The following is a 15,671-nucleotide window of genomic DNA, read 5'->3' as shown; positions in this document are numbered from 1 at the left end:
AGCAAAGTCCTCCATCAGCTACACTTCCGCTAACTGTCTGTGGCTGGGCAACCTCTCTATCCAGCCCTCCATCAAGCAAGTTAGATCTGAAGGTGCACCTGGCCCTAATGGTCTCCCAAATGTGCTATTTAAACAGGATCAACATTTCTGGGCCAATCATCTGACTCCTTTGTTCAATCACGCCTTCCTCTCTAATTCGATTCTGACATCCTGTCTAGGCAACTTTCTGCAGTCTATTTATAAATCTGGCTTGCAATCTAATCCAGCAAATTACAGATCTATTGCTCTCATAGACTTTGATGCAATGATCTATGCCTCTAACATCCAAGAAAGCCATCTTCATCTTCATCTTCTGTTCGTGTGTCCCTCTGTCCTTCCCCTTAGACGGAAACTGCTGCGTACAGCTTTAAGCGACCTACAGATCAGGTTAAGGCACACTGCAGTTATGGCTCTCTTGAATGGTCACAGTATACAGCTATCCTGTAAGACTACTTGGTTTTTCATTCAAATAGCAAGGCTGCTCACACAGCAAACACCAGCTCCTCCACTCCAAAACTGAAGAATGCTATAGCCAGTTCCAGCCTTGGCCTACTACAAGCTTTTGCAACAAGTATTTTGTACACATTTTAATGTAATTAATTAATTGTATTGTCCTGCTACTACCCACTCCTTTGGGCTCATTAACTGGGCTGCTTTTGCTAAAACTATGAGTGGACTGGTAGGTTATACCTGCACCTGGGCTATTTTAAATGTATTGTGTAGGACAGTACCCATTATTTTGGCATGGTTACCTACACGTTTTGCCTGCTGTCAGTGTTTTTTGAGTGTTTTCCCTGGGATCCTGCTAACCAGGGCCCAAGTAATGGTGCTCTCTCCCTCTAAATATGGTTGTTTAGGACTTTGCCCACCCCACAATTGGCATACTGGTGCCCCCATGTAAGTCCCTAGTTTCTGATGGATACAACTACCTGTGGATTCCTCACCTCATGAATACTCCCATGGCGCCAGCATTCTACGGAAATCTTCTTACTAGTCTCTGCACGTCGACGAGGACGTCACTGTCTCGCACGCGACGCCGTCTGACATCATACAGGCAATAAGAGGTCCTCGACGACGTGCGGACGTCAGTTCCCTTTTTTCCGTGCATTCGAAACGGTTATCTTCGAGGGAGCAACTGTTACTCTTGCGGTTACAGTGTATATCTTGCTGCGTACTCTTTCTCTGTGGAAATAATGTCGCAGAGAAAGTCTGGATTTAAGCCTTGTCGTGAGTGTGGAGGCAAGATGTCGGTGACGGATCCTCATTCCGATTGCCTTTGGTGTTTGAGCTCCGACCACGACGTCTCGACTTGTGATTCGTGTCAGCACATGAATCCGAAGGCCATTAAAGAACGCGAGGCGAAGCTGTTTATGGCCAAGTCAAAGGAGAAGCATCACAAGAAAAAGTCTTCTCCAAGACATCGGCGTCATCGAGACTCCCGGCGCCGTAGAGAATCTCGGCGTCATTCAAGGGAGGCTCGTTCCAGGTCTCCGGATCGGCGGCGGCAGAGGGCAGGGTGCAGGTACCAGTGTGTGAGGGCATCCCTGCCTGAGCAGAGGTACCCCTACGAACTCCAGCTCCATTACACTGGCCTTTGTAAGTGCGGGTAAGCCATTTTACCTGTGTACTGGAAACAGGCCCCTTCTGAAAGGTGGTCACCCTGCTAGGTAACCAATCTCCCTTCCTGGCTATTTAGGGTCACCCTCTTGGGTGGGAGGAACTGCAACATTTCCCCAGCTGTGCATCCTTTGAGGGCGATGAGTCTTCAGCCTGCACAAGTAAGTAAGAAGGAATCTCCCTTGGAGTGAGGAAGGGAGTCACTCCCCTGCCCCAAAGTAACCAACTGCAACAACGACTAGCTGCGTGGATCTTCTCTCCTCCAGAGCTGCATGGATCCTGCAACACAGGTGGTGGTCTGGAGTGTTCCCCTTGCTCCTCTCTACCAGCTGTGCAACTTGGGACACAGTAAGCCTTTGCCTCTCCTTGCACGACAGTCCCCTTTGCACCGTGACTCCTGCAGCTCCCAAGGCTTGTTTGCTCCTCCTCTAAGGATCTTCAGGCTCAATGTAGCCCCGGCCTCCAGCACTCCCTCCTGCAAAGCACCGTCTCCTTCTTGCTTCTCCAGCGACGTGGGACACTCCTTCAGGTGGGCTGAGTGGGCCTCACTGCAACTCCTGTGAATGCTGCCAGTAGGTTTCTGTGAGGGCTGCCTCCACTTCTTGTGACTCTCCCAGCTACTGAGGGTCACCCCAGGCTTCCCTCCTTGGATCGAGTGCCCTGGACCTTGCTGGTCCTCTTCAGCCTTGCAAACCTTCTTCTCCGACTCTTGCATTTGCCAAAGCTTCTTGGTGTTTTTCCAGCACCACTGACTGACTGCTTCACAACCAATGATGCGGGACATTACCTGCATCGCTTCTGGAACTCCTCTTCTGCTCATGTGCTGCACTGCTGACCTTCTTCGTCCACTGTCGACCTAGTCCTGGATCCACAGAAGGGTGGGTAGTGGCTCCTGCCACTACCGGACACTCCCTACTTGAACTGGAGTTGGACCCCTTCTTTTGCAGGTCCTCTTCTGCCAGGATTCACCTTTGGTTTCTTCCAGTCTTGGTTGGATCTTGCACAATCCAAAACCAAAGTCCTCCTGTTGGTGTGGGGGAAAACCAAGTACTTACCTCTCCTCTTATGGTTGCTGGGAAGCACCCAGGTACTTACCTTTTTGGGGTTCCTAGTTCATCCAGCTCCCCTTTACCGATTCCAGTTCCATGGGTGGGAGCCTGCCTTTCACATTCCACTTTCTTAGTATAGGATTTGGTCGCCGACCTATACTCCCACTATCGGCTATTGTTTTTACCAATGCCTATTACTTTCTATGCTATTTTCTGTTTTTTAAAGTGTATATAATAGCCTGTTTACTTAATTCCAACTGGGGTATTGCCTATACAGAATTTTAGTATTTGTTTTACTATAATACAGTACCTTTATTTTTGTAATACTGTGTAGTTATTTCATGTGTGTAAGTGCTGTGTGACTATAGTGGTATTGCATAAGCTTTGCATGTCTCCTAGATACGTTTTGGCTGCTCATCCACAGCTACATCTAGAGAACCCTGGCTTCCTAAACACTGCCTACACTTCACTAATAGGGGACATCGGGACCTGGTATAAGGTGATAACATCATAGGTGCTCAAAAAGCACCAGGCCACCTTCCTACATTGGTGGTGCAGCGGTGGGATAAGACACTTGCAAATGCCTTCCCACTTTGTCATGGGTCACTTTCCACGGAAAAGACCATTTCTAGTTGATAGGCACACACTAAGCTTAGTTGTCAGGATTTCTAGTCTCCCAAGTTTGGGTAAGCTCGTGGTCTAGCATAGCCCTTGCTTCAAACTTCTTTAGGGAGCCTAGTTGTTAGGTACATCCACACCACTGTAGCAAGAATGTCTTCAGTAGAGCACACCTCTCAGGCCCCAGACTCTCACTATGAGAGTCTTACTTTCCAAGAGCTGAGGTAGATAGGTGCCTCTAGAAAACTAAAGGCAAGGAGAACTCCAAATAAGAATCTGCTTCTGGGGTTACTCCTCCAGACTGACTAGGACAATTCAGGCAGCCAGGAGGAGAAGGAAGTAGAAACTGACCCTCCGGTCCTGGACAGGGTAGATTTAGGCTACACTGGAGAGGGTCAGGAAGGACCTGGGAAACACCGCAGCCCTGTTAGAAGCACTTCAGGCAGTGAGGAGTGGGTATGCTAGGGGTCATGTCAGTAGGCCCACCTTTACTCGTAGAGGGTGGGTCCAGAGAGTCCCCAGGAGGAGGGACAGATCCTTCTCTGTCAATACTCATGTCTCCTCAGTATCTGATGGGACCCACTGCTCCACCTCAGGGGAAAGTTTCTTAGATAGGGAGCTTAGGAAAATGAGTTTGGAGAAGGCCAAGCTGAGGTTGCAGCAGCAACAGCTAGCCCTAGATAGGGAGTCCTTGTCAGGGAGAGACAGGGTTTGGGGTTTGCACCCCATGGTGGCAGCAATCTTAGCTTTGGGGACACCAGAGTCAGGGAGGGATCATGATTCTAGGAACCGGAGTATGATAGTCCCACCTTACTAGGTGGAAGATGATATTTACAAATGGGTCACTGCGTTTGAGAGGGCCTGCAAAGTAGAGACGGTCCCTGTGGCTGGTTCCCTTTTTCCCAGTGTTTTTTCACTCCTCTCTCACTCTTTTTCTTATGTAATTGTTTTATTTTTCAAATATGTGTTGCCATATCTGAATAAGTGTCTAGGTTATTGTTGGTGTGTCCTCTGTAGGGCTTTCTTGTGGGTAACTGGGTTATCTCATCTTCTTTATTCTATGGGGTTGTGCCAGATGACCTCACCTCTGGAACAGTGAAAAAGGTGAAAGGTGTCAGGTAAGTTTCTTTTATTATGTTGTGTATTTAATAGGGGTGGGGTAGTGAGGCCCACCAATATAGTGCACTAATAAATTATAACTTATGTGATCCTAAGTGTCTAAGGGTTTTCTCTAGGTGAGTGGCTGCACATGCACTCCTTAATGGTTCTGCTCCTCTCTCTCGATCCTCCTTTTCCCCATTTTCTGTTGATTCCACTTTCCACTCCCCAAGAGGAACCATACCTGGTTGAGCCATGTTTCTCCTGGAAAGTGGCTGGCTATGAATGCCGATGATTCCCTTAAGGCGGACTCCTTGTCTCTCCGCTCATCTCGATGGTTCCTTTTGTGTTCTTTTCTCCAACGTGGCTCCACGTAGTATCTGTCTCATGCCTCTCGCTCCTCTCCTCCTCCTTCTTGTTGCTCGCTCCACTTTCCCCAGCTTTTTCTGCTCTTCTTTGTCATCCTCCGTACCACCTCCTGCAACCCGGAAGCCACAGAGACTTCCGGGTGAGCAACTCTCCATCCGGCTCCCGGGAAACTCGTTGAGCGGCTCCCAGACCGATTTGTTGTTCTTGGTGTTTGTTCCTCCCAGCGCTTCCCAGCCACAGTCCCCCAAAAGCAGTGGGCAGCCATCTTGTGCCTCTCCTTCTCTGACATAGGCAGAGACAAACCTCTCACTGTCAGAGAAGAAGATACAGAAAATTATACAGCACTCAAAAATGCAGTGTTAGATGGTTTTGGCTTGACCACTGAACAATGCAGAATCATGTTCAGGGAAACCAAAAAGGAGTCCTCTCAAGATTGGGTAGATTTTCTAGACTGCTCAGTTAAAGCTCTGCAAGACTGGTTGCATGAGAGCAAAGTGAGTGACTACCAGGGCTTCACCAATCTGATTCTAAGAGAGCACATTTTGCATAACTGTATATCTGATCAGCTGAATCAATACCTGGTGGACTCTGATCTGACGCCCCCCCCCAAGAATTGGGAAGGAAGGCAGACAAGTGGGTCTGCACCAGGGTGAGTAGAAAAACTCACAGGGGCTGACCACAAAAAGAAGGAAGCAGGTAAGCATCAGGATAAGGGTGGGGACAAAGATAAAACTAAAGAGTATTCATCAAGCCCACAAAACTCTTCTGGGGATGGGAATAAATCATTTTTCTCAAACTTTAAGAACCTTCAGGCGACATGTGTAAGAACAAAGGCCATAGGGCAGGAGACAGCTCCTGTCCTAAGAAAGGCACCAAGCCTCCCACCACTACTAATACCACTTCTGTCTCTAGTGCCCCTAGCAATAGCAGTAGTTGTGGTAATAACAATAATAGTAGTCAGTGCAAATGTGTAGCTGGGCTCAGCTTGGGGACTGTAGTGGGATCTGGGCTAACCAGAGAGACCACTGAAGATGGGTGTGGATCTCTGATGGGTGCATTGACCTTGCCACCCTAGCTGTCTGTCCCCTCAATATGGGTAAGTACAGGCAGCATCCCTTGATAAATGGTGTTGAGGCTGAAGCTGACCGGGACACAGGTGCCAGTGTCACCACTGTGACTTAAAACTGTCTCCTGAGCAACACCTACTTGGTCACATCTACCAAGTGACTGATGCTCACAATAACATTTGAACCACCCCATGGCAGTTACTGACTTTTCACTGGGGGACGGGGGGTACTGGCCCTAAAAAGGTTATAAAGTCCTCTGATCAACCTGTAGAATGTCTGCTAGGTAATGAGTTGGGGACTTCAGCTTGGGTTGAAGTAGAATTGGAGGTCCATGCAGCAATGCTGGGCATCCGTGGGCATATCGATGCCCTTATCAGAGCACAGGCCAAGAAACAATGTTTTAGGAGCCTCCTAAAAAGAAGAGCAGACAGGCTAAAAAGTTACCCCCTGCTCCAAACTCCAGTGAAGATATAACTCCTGAGGGAGAAGAATCTACTCCTTGGGTGGAACCTACACCAGAGGAGCTCAAAGCTGACACAGCTGGGCTCTTGGGTGCAGGGGGGCTCAACAGAGAGGGACTCAGTATGGAACAGAAGTTATGTCCCACACTGGAGATCTTGAGGCAGCAAGCTGCAGCACAAGAGGCAGGGTATGTCAGTGGCACACATAATGTATACTGGGATACCAGCCTCCTTTCCTCAGAAGCAAGGGACCCTAAACCTGGTACCACCAAGAGACTGGTTATCCCTCTGACATTTAGGGAGTTCCTGTTAACTCTAGCACATGACATTCCCCTTACAGGTCACCTGGGGCAAAAAAAAGACTCTGGACAGGCTTGTCCCTCACTTTTACTGGCCCCACATGACTGAAGACAAGGAGTTTCGCTGCTCCTGTGTCACTTGTCAAGCCAGTGGCAAGAGAGATGGCACTCCAAAGGCCCCTTTAATTCCACTACCGGTGGTTGGGGTGTCCTTTGAGAGGGATGGGGTGGATATTGTTGGCCCCCTAGACCCTCCAATAGCCTCTGGCAATAGATGTATACTGGTGGTGGTGGACCATGCCACCAGGTATCCAGAGGCCATTCCTCATAGGACCACTACAGATCCAGCAGTGGCCATGGCGCCCCTGGGAATTTTCTCAAGGGTGGGTTTTCCTAAAGAGGTGGTATCAGAAAGAGATGGAAACTTCATGTTTGCTTACCTTAAAGCCATGTGGAAAGAGAGTGGTCTCACTTACAAATTTACCACTCCATACCATCCTCAAACCAACAGATAAGTTCAGAGGTTTAACAAAACCCTCTAAGGTATGATAATGGGAGTCTCAGAGAAACTCAGAAGGAGGTGGTATGTCCTATTACCTTGCTTCCTCTTTGCCTATAGGGAGGTTCCTCAAAAGGGAGTGCGCTACAGCCCGTTTGAACATTTGTTTGGAAACCCTGACAGCAGTCCCCTTGCTCTTGTGAAAGATGGCTGGGAGTGTTGCGTAGGCTCTCATTATTCTAATGAGACTACTGGATTATGGGCAGCAAGATCGGCCACGGTGTGGGAGACTGAGTCTGACCCACAGTGGGTGACACCTGTCGCTCCAAATCCAGGCTTTGCTCCGGCTAACTAGCAGTGCCTCATCTCTCCCGAAAGGTAGGGATGATTGGGCAGCCGAGCGCATGACATATCATACTTCTCAGGGAAGTCGTGATCACTCAGGTCGCATCCGGTTCTCTCATTCACAATTCGGTCTCATATATAAATGACAATAAAAGCAGTATAAGTTTTAAAGATTGGTTTAATAAACCGACTGCATTTTGGCTAGCAAAGCGTGAGCTGCAATAACCAGAACAACAACACAACAATATTAAAATGGTGACGATGAGAGTGAAGCATAAGAATAATGCTATCATATTGCCACTAGAATCGATGGACTATTTTCTATCTAGATCATATTTCGAGCACGGCATGTTAAGCTCTAATCCTGCCTTTCAGGTTCCCCCAGGAGGACATTAACCCCGATACCTGAGCAAAGGCTTGTAGTCTGCGATAGCATCTGCAGCGAAGCATTCAGCGTACAGTTGTGGTTCCCTGGCTGGAATCTCCCTCTTGACGTGTGATGGGACTAGGAAGTGTTTTATAATAACACAACTGATGTTCTAAGAAAATGTCCCTACATAAGGATTTGTATATTCTACGAATGTTGGAGACTAAACTTCTACCACGTTCACCGGCAATGTACCAGACTGTAGCCTTGACTGAAGCACAGAGTGATCAAGAATGTGTTGTTTGATAACACAGTGCCGGGCTTAGCAAAAACAGCTGGATAGAAGAAATTAAAACAAGACCAGTGCTTAATTTGTGCTTGTTGTTTCCGGTGCTGAGCACCGGCACTTATTTGTGAGGGCCGGGGCATATTCTTCTGCCTCAAGCATTTGCTGCGAGCAAAAGATACATATGGGAAAGACGGAAAAAGGTAAAACTAAAAAGCGTCATAAAGGGAGAAAGTAAAAAGTTACAGGATGAGCTGAAGGGGCAGGGGTGGCAGTAAATGGATTGAAGAGGCCCGAGGTAGCTTCAGGATTACGCTGCCTCAGTATTCAGTGCTGGCAGATTTAATCACAGCAGCCTCGTGTTTAAGAGAAGGGCTTTGAGCACCGGCACCTCTTTATTTACAAATTAAGCACTGAACAAGACCGTAAAACTGGTTATTGTACAAATAACAGTGCAAAGCTGAATAAAATATATCTAGGTCAAGGTGCACAGTGGCCTAATATATTAAACTACCGTGCATGGAGCTATAACTAAAATGGCTACACAACACCATCCCCTTGTCGATAGAAAGTGGTTCAAGCCAAAACTAAAATTTCTCAACCCAAGATATATATTAAACCCTACTCAATTTTGACAAGTTAAAATGACACAAAAGCACACTATTGGCAATTTAAAAAAATGAGCACATGGCTTATAACCAAATTCAATGAAAATGTTAATTTAGAAAAGTTCCAAATTAAGTACGAGGCATGGAAAGTAGGAGATCTTCCACTTCGGCAGATGACAGAACCGGAAAGTCTGCGCCAAAAATGTTCGAGGAGCAAATGTGTTCCATAGCCCCGGTATCAACCAAGGCAGCATCCCGTGGAGTGCCCATTGATGAGTTGATGGCAACTTCCTCCAGGAAGGGTGACTCATAATCAGCTTCACATAGCAAACCCAGCCTCAGTGCGCATGTCTGGTAATGAACCCTCAGCGAGAACATCAACAGATTAGCATCCATTGCTGGGGGGCGCTGCTGTGAAAGACAAACTTCCAGTGCATGTTCAAAAGAGCACCAAAGGCACCGGAACATGGGCTGCACACAATACAAAACCGGTCTGAATGACAAAGACCAGTCACACTCCAAATGCTCCAGGAGTGTTGCTCCAAAATGCTGCATCATAAGTTCATGACACAGCTGCGCTGATGGGAGCGCCATCATTTTTCCTTGTTGCGGCGGGATAGCCATGGCGCATAAACAACAGCAGCAGCAGAATGCCGGCTAATAAAGCCAAAGTTATCGGAAATCCCGTAAAAATACTACCGAAAATTGAGTGGATAGCTGTAGGTATCAAACCTAATATGGAGGAGAAGGTGTGAACAAAACCAGAACCAACAGCTCTGAAAAAATGTGCTATTCCAATCGTGCTGGACGCATTAAATATTCGTCCCACGAGTTCACCAAAGTGTCTCGGAAAGTTCGTATTTAACAGGGACTGTATTTCTGCTGATGACCTTGCCACTTGAAGTGCAGAGGTCTCGTGTGCAGATATAAGGGCCACATGCTTTTGAAACAAAGCCTTGAGTCTACTTAACTTGTCAAAATTCACGTTTGAAGTAGCAACGTAAGGCCAGATATCAGCTACCTCCTTAAATTTAGTGGGGGGAAACAATACGTTCCCACAGCATGTAACGACTTTAGAGATCGAAACAACATAATCTATTCCAGCTCACATGTCAGTTTCACTATTGAGACGGACGTAGCTGCCGTTTGAAAACACCTGGAACGTTGGTCTAATCAAGGGGACTGGAACTCCTTCAGGATAACAAGCCAAATTTGCAGCCGAGGCGTTACACACCCCATGCAAGGACAGCTGTTTACAAATCATTGAATGGCTGACAGAAGTCTTGCATTCACTACCGCTAAGAAAGACCTCTTTCATTGCATTGAAGCATTTGTACGAGAAGGGAAGCTCCCACACCTCATGGGTGTAACTATATCCCAGCTTTTCATATCTGCCTACCGGAATGTGTTTCAAACAGGAAGTGAATTGTAGTGTTGAAATAGGCAGATTAATAACCCAATGTATTACGTGGTGTTTTAGGGCCTGACAAGAAATCTTGCAAGTCAGTAGTGTTAGACAGGAGATTGAGGTGTTCTCCAACCGCGTTCAGTGAGGTTGATTTTAGCCAATGCTGGCATAATTTTCCCACACTATGGGGGTTATTCCAGCTTTGGAGGAGGTGGTAATCCGTCCCAAATGTGACGGATTTACCACCAGCCGTATTACGAGTTCCATAGGATATAATGGACTCGTAATACGGCTGGTGGTATATCCGTCACTTTACCGTCACTTTTGGGACGGATTACCACTTCCTCCAAAGTTGGAATAACCCCCTATATGTTGTAATTATTTCTGCATGCTCTGGTGATATATAGCGAGGGTCTGACCTACTTGTCCTAAAACCCAGAGGAGTTAATAAAACGTTGATGACACCCATTGGTATCTTATCGGCCACAATAACCACCCGCCTGGACGTGTCAGTGAAGCATTAAATGTACCATTCTGGACCCACTCATTGAGCTCATCTTCAGTTGCATTTGTGTATTTTTGCCATTTGTAAAAAATTTCAGGGGCAGGTATACTGGACATGTTTAATTCCCTGATTGTTGCTAAGCCTAAACAACTCGTTTGTTGCACAGTTTCATTTAAAAAGATCATTTGAACAGGAATGCAAACTTTTCAGAATGTTTTAGAACTCCCTTGCGGTGGAGTTGGACAATGTTCCCATTGCGTATAATTAAAGATCATTTTGGGACTGCTTGCTCTATGTATAATAATTATAGCAAAACATATCACCATAATTTTCTTTGAATTGGTAAACATCTTCGTTTTCAAAGACAGTATAATATTGCAATTCTGTCATCAGAGAATCAACTGTTTTCACATCCCAATCATCAGATACAATGCCTGGTATTACTATTTCATTCATTGATAATTTGAACACATACGGTATTTGAATAGTTTCTGTGGGAACATATATATATATATATATATATATATATATATATATATATATATATATCAAACATTACTTTGTCCCAAACAATCCCATCAGGAATTGGCACTGCGGAAATGTTCACAAACGATAAGTCTCTTTGGACTTTATGTGATAAAAAATGTGGTTTCAAAACCTCCTCCTCCACCTGTTTAACTGTTGATCTTTCAGGAAGAAAATGACCATGTATTAATAAGAAAAAGGTAATAACAAAACCAATCCAAAGTAGAAAGGCTAGGACAGTCAGAGAAAGCCATATATAGTTCCATGGAAAAATTTAATGTTTCTTTAAGCCAGTTTTTGAGCTTACGTCCACTTGACAAATCAGCTGTCGAAGAGGCGAATTAGAAATCATCGTTGAAGTCGGCAACATAACCAGAGGCAGTTCATGCAAATGGTGTAGCCATTGTTAGTGGTGGAGTTGGCGTTTCCTGTGGTGGCACACTATAAACAGCACCACCCGTTTGGCTTGTAGTCGAGTTAACTTGATCAAATGTTTCTAAGTTAGTTGATGTTAGTGGAATTGATGCAAGATCATCTTCCACCCTCCCCAAGCTCGGAGAGGTATCAGTGTTGGAATAAACAACTTGTAGTGGAACTTCTTCGCCAGTAGTGAGAGGGATTCGGGAACTACTGGATGTTCCTCTCGGCTGTGCAGGATCAGCCACATGGTGTAATTTGACGTTGTCAATGGAGACAAAACGATTTTCTTTGGCACCTGCCAACGGTGGTAGAATAACAGTTCTGGTGCTGTGTATCCCTAGTACAGGGACTGGTGCTCGATAAGAAGGGCCAAATTCCTTTTTCACTGCGACTTTTTCACGCACAAGATCCCCAACTCTGGGAATCCAGCCGGTACATGTTACTGCCACATCCTTAATTCTTCCAAAAGTGCCGCCTCCTCAGGAATTATCATCACAGAACTGCTGTAATTCCTGTAAGACAGTGACACGTTTGTTTATGTCAAAAGGTGTTTCTACTGCCTCCACGCCAGGACCATCAAGATCCGGAACAAACATCTGAGTTCCGAACAGGCACTCATATAAAGTACGACCCCCCAGGGTCCTTCTAGGCAGGTTATTTAGTGCTCTCTGGACTTCATACAGGTGAGTAAGCCAACTACGACCCGTACCTAAGACTCTGGCTGTTAAGGATTGCTTTAAATCACGGTTTAATTGCTCCACTACACTATTTCCCTCGGGATGAAATGGAGACTAGTACTGCAGTTGGACCCCAATGAAGCCATGGTGTCCCTGAATGCCCTTGAGGTAAAAGCAGGGCCCTGGTCTGAATGGAACGCCGCAACTGCATATGTACCGATAAAGACTCGCAAATCTTTAATAACAGTCCGAGCGTCAGCCGAGCATTGTGGCCACACCCATACAAATCTGGAGCATGAATCAACAGCGACTAATATGTATTTGTATGCACTATCAGGTGATAGTGGACCGCAGTGGTCCAAGTACACACACTGTAACTGTTTGTTTGAAATTAAGAGAGGTGTCTGCAGCGGGCGGTTGGCTGTGGAAACTTTGATTTGTTGACAGATGTCACAACAAAGGACATACTGCTTAGTCTCTTTATAGAGACCTGGCCACCAATAAAGGGCCTGTAAGATTGAAATTGTAGCCGCCACACCAGCATGTGCAGATGCCAGCCCCTCATGCGCTGCTTTAATCAATTGTGGTCTTATATCTTTGTTAGGGATGCCTCATACGCCTACGCCTGGTATCTTAACTTCAGCGTTCAGCATACTTCCCATATGATAAAGATATTTGTTAGGATATCCTTTAGGATGGGGCGTACCATCAGCCGTAGCTTTCACGGCAGCCCAAATGTCTGCATCTGGTTTGGAACTCGAGCGAGTCACTGCAGCTACAGTGGCTACTGCCACTGCTGACTTTGCAGCTTCATCAGCCCATGTATATCCAGCAACATGTATTCCAATGCGCTGGTGTCCAAGTGTATGTACAACATGGACATTCGGTAGCGTCTCTTTCAGGTCAGCTTCTTTCCCCCACAGTAGTCTGTGTTTAATGGTGTTGCTTTTGGAATCTCTGAACCCATTCTGGCACCAATAATGAAGGTATTCATTAAAGGACTGGACACAGTAATATGAATCGTAAACAATCAGCGTAGGCTGTGCCGGATCCGTGTGTTCCAGTGCCATCAGCAGAGCTTGTAGCTCAGCCAATTGTGTTGTACAATCCCCTAGGGTCTGTGTAAAGGTATGTAGGACAAAATGTATCCCCTTACATATAGCCACTTACGACTGCGCAAGCAGCAGAATATTGATGTTTCGTTCCAACTGCACGTTGTGCAGAGCCATCAGTGTACATGACTCTATGATACTGACCAACAGGCAAGGTATTCGCTGGAACCGGATATTCTACTTCATATTGTAGGAATTCCTGAGTTAACAACTTTGGGTCAAAAATGTAGTCTACATCAGTGGCTGTTAGAGACGTAGCCCACTGTATGCAACGTGGATGTAGTGCTTTTGAGTTCGGAACGCTAGCTTTTGTAACAGCCTCTAGGGCTGAGATTGGAGAAACAACAATAATGAGTTTTCCTTAGGCAAGATGTCTTTCTTTAATAACAGCGATCTGTACAGCAGTGAGAATTTTCTCTGTGGGAGCAAAGTGTTGTTCAGCTGCTGAATACAAATGTGATTTGTATGCAATCAGGACTGTCTCACCTTCATTGAATGTCACATAGGTGAAACCGATGGCCCCAGCTATTACCCTGATGACCAAATGTGTTTTGTTGTCCCTTGTGTGTAAATGTTGTGCTGCAAGCATGTCTCTCTGCAATTCTCTAAGAATGCGTGTATGTTCAGTTGTCCAGTAATTACTTGAAAAATCGGGACGTATTAAGTCATATAAAGGTGTTATGCGTGTAGCATAATCTGGAATGTTGTTCTGCCAAAGTTTAAGAAACCCAATAATGATTGGAGTTTTTTTTTAATCGTATTCGTTGGTTGTAACTGTGCGCATTTTTCTAAAAATTGTGGCGCTAGGCTCTTTCCTTCAATTGACAGCTCATATCCTAGAAATAGAACGCTGAGGAAGGCAATTTTTGTTTTTTTTAACTTGAATTTGTAGCCAAATTCGGCAAACCCTACAACAATACGGGCTACCCATCTTAAATGTTGTAGTAATTCATAATCCGTGAGATATATATCATCTACATAGGACAATGCTTCAGGGTCGATCTCGTGTAGGATGGCAGTGACACGAACCGCGAACAGTCCTGGGGTGTTCTTATACACCTGAGGTAAACAACATAATTTTTTCTGAGAGCCTACTGCGCTAAAGCTTGTTAAGTCTCTGCTTTCAGGTGCTATATTTTGGCAGAAAAACCCATTGGAAATGTGTAATGTTGTTGTGTATTTTTTACGAACTATGTTTCTCATTAGTGCAGTGCTATGTGAATTTTGTATAGCATAGGTGCGTGTAGGACTGTTTAGATTATTCTATATGAATGGTCCGGTTTAGCTACGGGGAATAAAGAGTTATTCATTGGTGAGACACAGGGTCCAATCACACCCTGGTAATCTAATTGCGTGAGTATTTCTCTCACTGGTGCTTTTGCTTCATGTTTTATAGGATACTGCGGTTGTGGCTGAGGTTCACTTTTAATGGGAATTACATGGTAGAGGGAGTCTTTATGCCACCCTACCTGATTTCTGTATAATGCAGGTGCTTGTGCTAGAGCCCATTCAATGGAATAGGATTCAGCTAGCTCCTCTGGAACAAGAGGAGAGAAGGAAGGCTTAATGACATCTTCTCCATATGGGCAGGTACAGACAAAGTCAGGCGGCCAATCTTGTCCAGCCAACAAGACATCATACACTTTTACTATGCGATCCCCAAAGATTGCGTTTATTGTGTGTTCAATGTCTCCTTCTAATTGCAGCGTTACTTTGTACACCCTATCAGGCTTGGAGACACGCATGTCTGCTGTTTCTACTTGTATAAAGTCATCAGTTGCTTTCACCTCCAGATGCTCTAGAAGATTCCGGCGAACCGACTGTGACCTCTGCCGCGCTGTCTAGCAATGCTAGAGCCCAATTCTTCAGGAGGACCCTCTTCCTGTGTGGCATGTCGGACTGCGACTGCTGCGACTTTTTTCTTTTTAAATTGTTGTTTTTGTTGGGCAGGTTTCTCTTCCTTTTTAATGGAAACCTCAGAAGAGCGTTGTGATTCCTGTCTCGGTTTCACGTACTCCGTTCTTCGCTCTGATCGCCCACCTCTCTCATTTCTCTTTTACGATGAGTCCTGAAAGGAACGAGATTGGCGTGTATCAGTATATTGATATCTATCAGGCGTTTTGATATTATCTCTATTTCTGAGATTATACCTATTCTGTGGGTTCTCAGTACGTGGAAATTATCCCCTTTCTTTTTAGGCGTTTGTTGCTTCTTATCCCCGCGTTTCTTATTACCCTCAGGTTGTTGTTTGGAATTATCTTTATTTGATTTACCCTGGAATTGAGGTTTTTGTGGTCTGGCC

Source organism: Pleurodeles waltl, chromosome 6 (assembly GCF_031143425.1).
Source record: "Pleurodeles waltl isolate 20211129_DDA chromosome 6, aPleWal1.hap1.20221129, whole genome shotgun sequence".
Classification (NCBI taxonomy): domain Eukaryota; kingdom Metazoa; phylum Chordata; class Amphibia; order Caudata; family Salamandridae; genus Pleurodeles; species Pleurodeles waltl.
Note: the sequence above shows the minus strand (reverse complement) of the source record.